Source organism: Pteropus medius, unplaced genomic scaffold (assembly GCF_902729225.1).
Source record: "Pteropus medius unplaced genomic scaffold, Ma_sr-lr_union100, whole genome shotgun sequence".
Lineage (NCBI taxonomy): Eukaryota > Metazoa > Chordata > Mammalia > Chiroptera > Pteropodidae > Pteropus > Pteropus medius.
In genome coordinates, this window is record NW_024349800.1 from 64,209,418 (window position 1) to 64,222,396 (window position 12,979).

The following is a 12,979-nucleotide window of genomic DNA, read 5'->3' on the forward strand; positions in this document are numbered from 1 at the left end:
GGTTGTTTTCTGGGGCTGCAGGCATGACAGCCACCACAAGGCGGCGCTCTGACTACATTCACTTTGGTTTCCACTGAGCTTTCCATTTTCCCACTCTTCTGCTTACAGTCTTTAAGGGCTCTAACTAGAGGTCTGTCACACTCCAGCCATAGTCAGCCAACCTATTATTAGTGCCAAGCCTTTCTCCTGGAGCAATGACAGTGTAAATTTCAGCAATGGTGGAAAGGAGACAAATACAGCTGTTGTGTATTTTGGAATAATTGCTACAGGCCATTTGGAGACAGCTTTATAATCACAGCACTTGTACAGACTTATACAATATTTCACTTTCTATTTTATTTTCCCTCAACACTTTTTGTAACATGAACTTTTTAATACACCCAACTCATGTGAATCTGGAATTATCTGCCCCTGCCTCCCCCCACAGTTTACAAAGCGAGGCTTGCCAGCCTCCTGGAACATAACCCTGCTCTCTCATCTCACCATCTTGCATGTTATTCCTTCGGCTATTAGCCCCATTCTCCCTTTCCTTACTTAGCTGACTGTCTTTACCCAGCACAAAAGCCATTTGTGAAAGCCTCTCCTCATCCCGCACCAAGTCTGGGCTCCTTTTCTTTCACTCCCATCTTCCTCAATTCACTCAACTGCTGGCATTTATCTCATTATATTATAAGTGTTTTCTATCTATAACCTCCATCCCAAGTTCCTTGAGCTTTCTTATCTTTATATATCCTTTATAAATGTCTACCACAATTCCCCACAGTGACAAGATGAATGAATGAATGAATGAATGAATGAAACAAGCTCTAAAAGATCAAAGCCCTTGCCCTTGCATCCACAGCAGAGATGGAAATATCCAGAAATTTAGACCAGAACCAGAATATCTTATTGGCTGCTGTGACTAACAGTATTTGGGCCTCTCCATAGCAAATTCCTAAATGGGACTAATGGAAAAGTCCTGGGCTTTGCAAAAAGCCGCAGATCAGGGGACATTCCCCAGTGTAGGCACAGGAAGACTTTGAGGCCCATAATCTGCGCAGAAGGCCTGGACAGCATGGTTTACTGAGTAAGATGATCTACTTTATGCTGTAGCCCAACTTTCCTGGAACTGATGTAGTCAGGGGCATAGACAGATGCAGCAAGTCCATGGTTCTATGTTCCTCTGACTTTTAGGGGGATATCTCACTCCTAGCAACTGCAAGACCCTTGAATCAAAGGTACCCTCTGAGAGAATCAAAGAGAGGCATGAACTACCTGTATCTGTGTCTTTCGTTTATCTTTTGCATGCTTGCTAGGTAGTTCTGGAGCAAACCAAATAAAAACAATCTTGCTCTGAACCCAAGCTGTCATTCTCACTCAGCCTTTGTGAGATGGGTGGTGAAAGGGAAGCACACACACATGGTTGTGAAAAGCCAGGCCCTTTTTGCTATCATCTTTCTTCCATAAATCAAAATTTTTTTCTGACCATTTGTTAATAATTCCCTCCCTCTCCTCCTTCTATTCTTCTCAAACATTGTTTTGAAATCTATTTCATCTGATATTAGTACTGCTACTCCCGCTTTTCTCTGAATGCCATTTGCTTGAAATATCATTTTCAAACCTTTCACTTTGAGTCTATATTTGTCTTTGGAGCTGAGATGTGTCTCCTGGAGGCAGCATATGGTTGGGCTTTGTTTTTTGATCCATTCTGCAATCTGTGCCTTTTTATTGGTGAGTTCAATCATTTACATTTAGGGTGATTATTGAGATATGAGGACTTCTTATGGTCATTTTATCTTTTTCTTTCTGGTAGCTCAGTGTTTCCATTGCTTCTTTGTCCTTGTGTTTCTGTTTTCTTTATTTTGGTTGGCTTTTGTGGGTTTTCCCTCTGGTCCTTCTTGTTTTATGTTATATACTTCAGTTCTGAATCTTTGGCATGTGGTTACCACTATGAATATGTACAGGATGGTTATATATATACAGTCATCCATTTTCTTCTGTGTGTGCCTTATCTCCACTCCCCTTTGTGAATTTGGATCTTTGAATCCCTGCCTTTTCAATCATTGTTGTCTTAATTTGTCCCTATGTATGCTGAACGCTCATTACTATCTTGTGATAGCAATTTTCTTCTTATTATTTAAGCTTATAATGCCCTGTTCCTAGTAAGGGTTGCACTCCTCTGCTTCTATTTGCCTGATAGTCGCTTTACTCCTAATTATGGTGTTTTTTTTTTTTTGTCATTTTGTTTTAGATGAACTAACCCCTTTCAGAATTTCCTATAGTGCAGGCCTCGTAATGAATTCCCTCAATTTTTGTATGTCTGGAAGTCTTAATTTCTCCTTCATATCTAAAGAAGAGTTTAGTTGAATGTATTATTCTATGCTGGTAGTTCCTTTCACTTAAAAGTTTAAATATTTGTTTCCATTCCTTTCTGGCTTGTAAGGTTTGCGTTGAGAAATCTGAGGAAAATCTAACGAGTTTATCTTTATAAGTTTCCTTTTTTTTCTCCCTGGCTGCCCTGAGAATTCTGTCTTTGTCGTTGATTTTTGATAATTTTAATACAATGTGTCTTGGTGAAGGCCTCTTTGGGTTGAGATAATTGGATGTTCTGTTGACCTCTTGAATTCCGAGCTCCAGCTCATTCCTTAGATTTGGGAAAGTCTCGTCAACTATTTGTCTGAAGATGCTTTCTAATCCCTATTCCGTTTCCTCACCTCTGATAATGCTCATTATTCTTATGTTTCCTCTCCTGGTGGTATCAGCTAGTTCTTGTATTTCTCTTTCATTATTTTTTATTCTTTGGTTTCTCTCTTATTCCTTCTGATTTATTTCTAGATTTCTGTTTTCGACATCACTGATCCTTTCCTTCATTTGGTCGACTCTATTTCTCAAGCTTGCTATTTCATTTTTCAACTCTTGCAGTGTGTTTTTTATCTCCAGAAGATCTAGTCTGTTCTTTTTGAGGGTTTCAATCTCCTTGCTCTGCTCATTTAGTTGTTTTTTCAATTCCAGAAATTGATATGACTCATTTCAGAACTCACTGAGTTTTTTCAGAAGTACCACCTTGAATTCTCTGTCATTTAAGTTGCATATTTCTATGTCTGTAAGCTTATTTTCTGGAGATTTTTCTCTTTCTTTCTGAGATGCCTTGTCACTTTGGTTGTACATGATGTTTAATGGACTATTTCTCCACCTGGGCATTAATGGAAATGTATTCTGCTTTTTTTCCGGAAAGAAGATTTATTATATAAAGCTCTCTCTTTAGCCTGTTGCAAAGAAGTTGCTTTTCTCTTGGTTTCCAGTAGGTGGCATCTAAGCCTCTAGGATCCTTGCTTTATATAAAGCTTTAAAAATGCCTTCTTATTTTCTGATAGATATTTAATCACGCTCGCTACCCTCAGTTTCAGTCCCTGTCAGTGTTAGCAACAGTTTTGGTAACATTTGCTCACATTCCCCTGGGGTTCTGCGGTAATAGGTCTCGGAGGATATGGGGGGAGAGGCCCTCTCGGTTGGGGGTTGGGGAATGTGGCTCACCCTTGGTTTTGCAACAGTGGTTGGTAAAAATCAACTGTTGTGTCTCTGCCAGCCGCTTCTCTGCCTTCTGCCCTGATGACTGGGCCCTGCCACTGGCTGCGTAGAACTCACAAAATCTCCCAGGCAGGGCTTTTCAAGGAATTCCCCGCTCCTTCTCCCCTCCCACTCCTGCTACAGGGAGCTCCAGCTGCTGCGAGAGGCAGCTTCTTTCTTTCTTCCAGTCCACTGCCCGACACCCAGGGTTCTGACCTGTGGTAGTTCTTATGCGCAGACGTGCTGGTGTGAAGTTTGGGTGTTTTTTATTGAGTTTTAGTTATTCAGCTTATTATTTTAAGGGGAGAGACCTGGGAACATCTCTCACACCACCATGTTCCCAAACATCCACCTATTCTTCTCAAACGTTATTGAGTGCTCACCAGGTACCAAGATCCGAGCCGCAGATACAAAGGTGAATAAGAATACAGTGCTGTACTTTCAACAATTTCACCGAATTCTGGAAGAAACAGGAAAGTAAACAAATAGTCACAATACACTTGAATAAGTGTTATGATGAAAGAATCCACAAGGCCTTGTACATTGAGGGGAGTGAGCCATGGTACGCTGGTACATGTTTAGTGACTAGCTGATGAGAAGGGCCTTGATTCGTGGTGTTTGATGATTTCCATGTGACAAATACTCTCATCATGGCTTATTCCAAGCTCCTAACCTGATGTCACTGAACACAGAATTGGTGCAGTAAGAGCCAGCTCCAGTTCACCACCATAATTTCTGCCTTGTGACACCCTGAGCAGAGAATCCACCCAGGCTGTGCCTGGACTTCTGACCTACAGAATTGTAAGCTCATACTTGAGTTTTGTTTTAAGCTGCTAAGTGTGTGGTAATTTGATATGCAGCCATAGAAAACTAAACAGAGTCTATGGTACCCTATTTACAAATGTGGAAACTAAGGTTTAGAAACAGGAAGCAATTTTTTAAAAATTAAAGTTGGCATATGATATTAGTTTCAGGTGTACAACATAGTGATTAGACATTTACATAACTAACAAAGTGATTATGCTCATAAATCTAGTACCCATCTGACACCATACATAATTATTATAATATTATTGACTATTCCTTATGCTGTACTTCACATCATTGTGACAACTTTGTAACTACCAATTTGTACTTCTTAATTACTTCACCTTTTTCACCCACTCCTCCAACCCTCCTCCCATCTGACAACCATCAAAATGTTCTTTGTATCTATGAGTTTGTTTCTGTTTTATTTCATTCTTTAGATTCCACATGTAAGTGAGATCATGTGGCATTTGTCTTTCTCTGTCTGACTTACTCCATTCAGCATAATACCCTCTAGGTCCATCCATATTGTTGCACATGGTGAGATTTCTTATTTTTTTTATGGATGAGTAATATTCCATTGTATATATATATATACCACCTCTTTTTTATCCATTCATCCATTGATGGACACCCAGGTTGTCTCCAGTTCTTGGCTATTGTAAATAATGCTGCAATAAACATATGAATTCACATGTCCCTTTGAAATAGTGTTTTGGTTTTCTTCAGACAAATGCCCAGAGGTGGAATTACTGGGTCTTTCTTTGTCTCTTTTTGTAGCCTTTGTTTTAAAGTCTATTTTGTCTGTATTTGCTACCCCAGTTTTTTGAGTGTTTGTTTTCATTTTCATGAAACATCTTTTCCATCCCTTTACTTTCAGTCTGTGTGTGTCTTTTGATCTGAAGTGAGTCTCTTGTAGGCAGTATATGTAAGGGTCTTGTTTTCTTATCCATTCAGTCACTGTATCTTTTGATTGAAGCATTTAATCCATTTACATTGAAAGTAATTGTCGATAGATATGTAGTTATTGCCATTTTATTATTCACATTTTTTTCTTTTTTCTTTTTCTTACAGAAGTCCCTCCAATATTTCCCGTAATACTGGCTTGGTGGTGATGAACTCCTTTAGTTTTTTCTCATCTGGGAAGCTTTTTATCTGCCCTTTGATTCTAAATAATAGCTTTGCTGGGTAGAGTGATGAAAAGCAAGGACCTACAACCAAGTTTACTCTACTAGTACTGCTAGTGCTGGGCTTGAAGCTATTCAGCAAGAGGTACAGTGCACACCAAGGCCAGATGCTACTTATTTAGGTTTTGTGAAACTTTGAGAAATTTTAGGAAAGTTTGCATCATTAGCCACAACAGCCCATTTGTATGAAAAAGCCACTGGAAGAGGCTTGGGTGGGCCTGCAAATTGAGTGACTCAAAGTCTCAGGGAATCTCCAAGGCAGGGTGACCAGTGTTAGTGAAGCTGACGGAGACTCAGATATGGTGGCTGCTTTTGTCTGCATGTTGGGCGTGGGGAGGCCCAACAAATGAACAATAGATCCTGCCATCACTACCGTCTGAGGGAAAGCTGCCCCTCCAGCCCTCACCCTGAAGCCAGACAACTCAGTTTCTCCCAGTATGTCCTTGCTGCTTTTCAAGCTGCTACCCCAGCGCTAGAGCTCAGAGCAAGGGAGTCCATCAGTGAGTAAGCTCACATATGGGCCCCTTAAAGAAATGTCTGCAACTCCAGCTGCCCTCCATCTCACTCAGCCACAATCTCCACTGGTTTTCACAGGCAGGTTTTGTGGGGGATTTCTCTTCCTGGCACTGGAACCTTGGATTGGAGAGTCCAGTATGAGGCCAAGACTCCACACTCTTCTGGGGGATCTCCACAGCTGAGACATCCCTCTTGATTCTCAACTGTGGGTGTGAGACCAGCCCTTTACACAACTCGACCCCTCCTACCAGTCTCATGGTGGCCTCTTCTGTGTGTCCTCAGTTGTAGGATTTCTTTACAGATAGACTTCAGGAGACTCCCAATTATGGCTATCCTGTAGTTGAGTTGTAATTTTAATGTGAGTGTGAGAGGAGGCAAGCACAGAGTTTACCTACTCTGCCATCTTGACTGGAAGCCTGCCAACAATAAGCAATTTGACCAAGGCAATGAACATCTAGCAATGATCTGGGAGGCAAAATGAGGTGTGTCTGACTCCAAAGGCTGGTACCTTAGCTCCTTTGTTTTGTGACTTCCCATAGAAAACATGTCATGTAAGCCATGAGGGCCAGAGTCATAGGGTACTCTATTTCTTTTATTTTTAGCATTTTTTTTTTTAGGAACAAGAAAAATGTGCAGTGTTATTAAAAATAAAATTCTGAGCCAGAAGAAATTCAAATGTTGAATATGGCTTTGAACTTGAAGTGGTCCCACAGTAGTAACCTTGATATTTATTTCAGAGGACAATGCTATCAAGTAAAAGAAATCTCACATGGGACTCTCCTCATTAAATATTTGAGTTTGGCGAGAGTGTCCATTTCTGCTTTTCTCCTCTAGCCTGACCAGATGTGCTTAGAAAATTTGGTTCCCTCTGAATATGTACATCTGTCAAAATTTCTGTCAAATTTAGCACGACTGCCAAGGGAGCAAACAAAGAGAGTTGGCGATTAACTTCAAAGAACTTTGTTGGAGAGGAATAAAGATATTTAAAGGCCTATTTTGTGAACTAATTGCATTTGCATATTTATGGGATTTACTGATATAGCTGTAATTAAAAACTATTTAGTAGTCTTAAAGGACACATAACTCAGTTGCTGTTTGCATAATAAACACTTCCTTATTATATTTGCATAATAAACCCTCTTCCCCTGCTTCCTCCAAAATACACTGGTCCATCTAGGAGGTGTCATATCTTACTTGGAAATAATGGAGAAACAAAGTGCAAGAGCTCATGGGAATGTGGGGAAGAGACTTCTGAAAGAAGTATATTTATAGGTACTCTCTTAATTATAGGCCTGTGCTAAACTTCTATCAGAGAATGGCATATTCAAACCTCAGAGTAATGTCTTTCTTTTGCTCAGGTGATATTTAAGAAGCCTGGATGCTTAGCCCCTGATGATTCTAATTTTTTATTTAAATACACTAATCTGTTTAAAAGGTCTGAAAAGGGTTTCTCCCACCCCCATACTCATCTTTTCTAAAGAGATATGTAAGGGAAGGGGTGAAATTCTTGACTAATGAATTGTAAGAAACAGTGTGAGTAAAAAAGTGCTATATTTAAGGAGTGAGGAGCAACAGTTTTCATTAAAAATTAAAGACTGAGTAGAAGGAAGACATTAAATCAAAAGGCATGGAATAAACAAACAACACAGACAGGACAGTAGTGTTGGAAAAGAAAGATCTAAGCTGCTTGGCAGGGCAGAATGATCAAGAGAAGTTTAGGAAGCACCTGTATATAAACTACCTTAAAGATAAGTTACTCACACAAAGCTTTTCCCTTCTTGGCGGAATTCATCAGCCAATAAAGAGCCATAATGGGAAGGATCACTAGACTGTTGTTAAATTAGCTAATGAAGGTCGTAATGTACCTGTATTATACATCATTAGCAATGGCCTTCCAGTAACAGATGGGTATATGAGAAAGTGAGAAGAAAAGGGAGAGGAAGCATGTCCCAGAAGGTTTGACTTAGAGTCATGGCTTACTGAAATGTGTGGCAAGAATATGTCGATCATCATCTCAATTAAACTTTTGCATAAAAAGCAAGCTTCTGTGTTTTATTCTCATAAAAAGTGCTTCCTACATAGATATGCTGCCTGCAGCTTGCTTTCCTCTTGTACTAATTCATCTCATAGGTAGAAGTAAATAATTTGAAGAACTGATAGGAAGTGATCGAACTTTGATAGCCAGATCAATCCTTTGTGATCTCATCTCTTGATGAAGCCCCATTTATCTGGCCACCAGATAAATAAATTTAGAGGTAAATATATCTAGATAAAGAACATTTCTCCATTAAACTTTCTATAAATTTGTATCAAAATTCATCTTCCAGATTACATTTCAATTTTTAGTTTTTCTTCTGAAATATTTTCAGACACACAACAAAAATGGAAGAATAGTAGAAAGAATTCCTTCCAACCCCCCACCCGCTGCCAACCATTTGAGAGTAAGATGCCAACATGATTCTCCTTTATCTGTGGGTACTTAGTGTCTTATTCTTACAAATAAGAACAATCTTTTATATAATCTCAGTACAATCAAAATCAGGATACCAACATTGTTACATTACTACTATCTCATCCACAGTCATTTGAGTTTTACCAACTGTCCCCCAAAAGCTCGTTATAGTAAAAGTATCCAGAATCACACATTGCTTTGAGTTGTCATGTCTCTAATTTGTTTTTGTTTAATGCAGTTCTCATTCTTTCCTTCGCATTCATAACTTTGATTCTTTTGAAGATTACATGTCTGTTATTTTGTAGAATGTTCCACAAGACGGGATTGACGGGATTGCCTGGTATTTCCTCCTGGATAGATTCAAGTTATGAATCTTTGGCAAGATGGTAGCAGAAGTACTGCTGTGTCTTCTTCATTCCTTCTATCTCGTGGAACAACTCCCATGACTGTTAATGTTAATTCTCATCATTGATTAAGGCATTGCCTGCCAGATTTCTCTAATGAAAGTTTTTTTAAATCTTTGTAGTTAATAAGCGTCTTGTGTAAATGTCATATTCCTCATCAAACTTTCACCAACTAGTTATCACCCACTGATGTTTCTTGAATGAATTATTACTATGAAGATTCCATCATTCCTTTTACATTTATTAGTTGGTATTCTAATTTAAGGAAAAGCCTTCTCTTCTTCCCAACCATTTATTTAAATCAGTGTGGACTTGTAGATTACTATTTTATTTAAAGGGTTATAATTCTTCATCATCATTAATTTTGATGATTGAATTGTCTCAGATTTGGCAAGTGAGAGCCTCTCCAAGCTGACTCCTATGTCCTTTTATCACATCCCCATCATTCATTTTCTTTTTACATCCCCATTGTTCTTTTAGCACTTCTTTATGATAAACAAGGTATTCTAGGCTCTTCTTGTACTTTCCCTGTATCAGTCCTGGCATCAGTCATTTCTCCATTTCTTCCTTTCAGGTGATATGGTATTTAGAAACCAAAATTTGGGCATTAGATGTAGTCATTGCTATTGAGGTGTCCCTGCTCCCAGGTCCTCTAGTAGACAGACCTAGGGATATAAGTATGTATGTGTACACACACATTTACATTTGTATTTATTTTTATAATGAGCTACATATATTGAAAACCCTGAATTCATACTGATACCCCAAAACCCAACTCAACACCACAGGGTTCATACTAGTTTTCTTCCTTTTCATACTTGTAACATACTTCACCAACAGTAGAAAACCAATCAGGCTACATTTTGTTGGTAAATGAGAATTAGGAGGAGAGCAAGGGGACTGAATAATTAGAACAGGGGTCGGGTATATACTTTCCCCCACCAATTTACTTTGCTAAAACTTATCTTCCACTTGTGCCTCTACAATCTCATTTATAGTAAAAAGCAGGAAGATGCTGGAAGTGGTATGAGATTTAGTTTTTGTTTCTAGGGCATCTCGGGTCTACCAATGGAAGACAGAGTTATTATATAGAATTATAATAATTTAAGAGTAAATAGGTACTTAATCGAAAAGTGAAAAAAAGCGGGGAAGCGGGGGGAGGGAGACCAGGCAAAAAGGTGTAGATGGTAGAAGCTTCATTCATCCCCTCTTGCAACCACATCAAAATTGCGACATAAACGGAGCAAACAGCAAGCAAAGTCTTCTGGGGTCTAGATGGATGGAAGCCCTACAACTATGGAGAGAAATAAGAAATAAGCAATCATGCTGCAACAGTTGGAGGTAGGAGGGGGCAAAGATGTGAGACAGCCCGGTCCAGCTTTGGCAGCCACAGCTGGCAGCTGCAGAGGCCTCTTAAAAATGCCATGTCCACAAGTGGACTTTTGCAGTGAAGGACTCACTCTCTCTGAGCACCAGTGCTGGGTCAGCTGCTTGGAGGGCACCAGGGACTTATATGGGGTCACTGAGTTGTCAGAGCAAGGACTGGAGGCAAAGCTTTCTCCCAGGCAGAAGGGCTGGCAGTATCTACTGTTCCTCTGTTGAGTCCTCGCCGCTCCCAGAGTGCAGACACAGCACGACCATAACTGAGCCATCATCAAACTGGATGACAGAGGTTGCTCCACCCAGGGAATTCTCTGAAACTCCGTCTTCCCCAACTTATAGCCCTACTCAAGTCACATCCAGGTGTGTCCTCAGCGAGTCCTGTGCCCCTTGCTGAGCAGTTACAAGACCCACACTAATGGAAGCTGGCCTCAGTTTCTGTTGTGGTCTCTTGAGGCAACTATAAGCACAGCATGCGTGGATTGCCTGCTGAATCTTAACTGGTGGCCCTGGAGGGGCACAGGCTGGGATTAAACTTGGTCTTCAGCTGAACCCCTCTCAGGATTGTGCCACCGGACACGCCTACTACACAAAGTCACACTAATCAGACTGGGAGACTTAGGAGCTTTTCTTAGTACATAGAAACAGACACAGAAAGAAGCAGATCCCATATGAAAGAACAGAACAGAGCTCTAGGAAAAATGTAGTCAAGCAATCTAACAGATGCAGAGTTCAAAACACTGGTTATAAAGATGCTCAATGAACTTAGGGAAGTGTAGATGACCTCAGTGAGAACTTTAACAAAGAGATAAAGAAACAAAAATGGAAATGGAAATTATAAAAGGGGGCCAGTAAGAGTACATTATGTGCGATGAAGAATATATTAGAGGGAATCAACAGAGTGGATGAAATGGAGGATTGAATTACTAAAATAGAGGATGGGGAAGCTGAAGACACTCAATCAGAATGACAAGAAAAAAGAATCCAAGAATATGATAATAATTTAAAGAGCCTATAGGAAAAAATTAAATGTAACAATATCTGTCATAGTGATACCTAAAGGAGAAGAGAGAGAACCAGAAGTTAAAAACCTATTAGAAGAAATAATGATGGAAAACTTTTCTAAATTGGTGAAGGAAATAGACATACAACTCCAGGAAGCTCAGAGAGTCCCAAACAAGATGAATCCAAAGAGGTCCACACCAAGACACATCATAGATAAAAAGCCAAAGTTTAAATACAAAGAGAGACTCTTAAAAGCAGCAAGAGAAAAGCAATTAGTTACCCACAAGGGAGCACCCGTAAGACTGGCATCGTATTTCTCAAAAGAAACTTTGCAGGACAGAAGAGTTTGGCACAAAATATTCAAAGTGATGAAAACTCAGGATCTACAACCAAGAATACTTTATCCAGCAAAGCCTTATTTAGAGTCAAAGGACAGATAAAGAGCTTCCCAGATAACAATAAGCTAAAGGAACTTATCAACATGAAGCCAGTATTACAGGAAATGTTGGTGAGACTTTTTAAAAAGAAAAAACATGAATAAAGAATGGTAATAACTACATATCTATCAATAAGTATCTCAAATGGAAAAGAATTAAGTGCTCTAACCAAAAGATAGGGAGGCTGAATGATAAGAAAAAAAAATACCCCTACATATGTTGCCTACAAGAGACTCACTTCAGATTAAAAGACACACACACAGACTAAAAGGAAGGGGATGGAAAAAGATATTGTCTTGATGGACCTAGAGGATATTGCGCTGAATGAAATAAGTCAGATAAAGACAAATATCGCATGATTTCATGTACACGTGGAATCTAAAGAAGAAAATAACAACAACATCAAAAACAGACACAAACTCATAGATGCAGCGACTATTTTGAGGGCTACTAGACGGGAGGAGAGTTTGGGGGATGGAAAAAAGGGCAAAGGGATTAAGAAGTACAAATGGAGTGTTACAAAATAGTCATGGAGATATAAAGTGTAGCATAAGGAAAATAGTCAACAATGTTATAAAAATGTATAAGGGGGAAAAAGGGTACTAGATTTAGTGGGGCGACCACTTCTTGAGTTATGTAGATCTCTAATCACTATGCTGTACAACTGAAACTAACAGATTATTGTATGCCGACTATAATTTAAAAAAAACTCATTGAATTGCCCAATGTAAATACAAGCAACTAATTGTCTATTATATTTCAGTAAAACTAGGGGGAGAAGTGAACAAAATGTTATTAAATGATGTTAAACTTTATGTTCTATAAACTTAGAGCGTCTTCTCTTATACAGCTGCTTTCTGAATTGCGGGGAGTGAAAATTTAAAAAGCACTCCTATTTGTCAAAAATCAATGTTTCTTTTAATTAAAGGGGCTTAGGAAAAACAAAAGGTACTTTTACCACTGTATTGTTAGCAGTCATTCTGCATTAGGCAATACCAGGCAATACCATTTGTGTTGTGTAATTCAAGAGTCCAATAACCATTGTGAAATGCTGAAAATGTTACTGCATATATCTGATTTAGAACAACTATTGGATCTCAATTATTAATGAAATTAGTTTCCTGAATGTCAGCAAGAGCATTGCCTTAGGTAAAGGCTGTAAAGGAAATCATATTAGTGTGGAATTTCCTCTCCTTCGGGGCTCCTCTTAGATTACATTATTCACTTAGCTATCTCCTGTCAGGG

The 12,979-nt window shown here is 39.2% G+C and overlaps 1 protein-coding gene across 1 annotated transcript in view; it reads left to right on the forward strand.

The window, feature by feature from the left end:
* Window positions 1–12,979, forward strand: part of HTR3B (5-hydroxytryptamine receptor 3B) — a 58,890-nt gene that overhangs the window by 14,993 nt on the left and 30,918 nt on the right.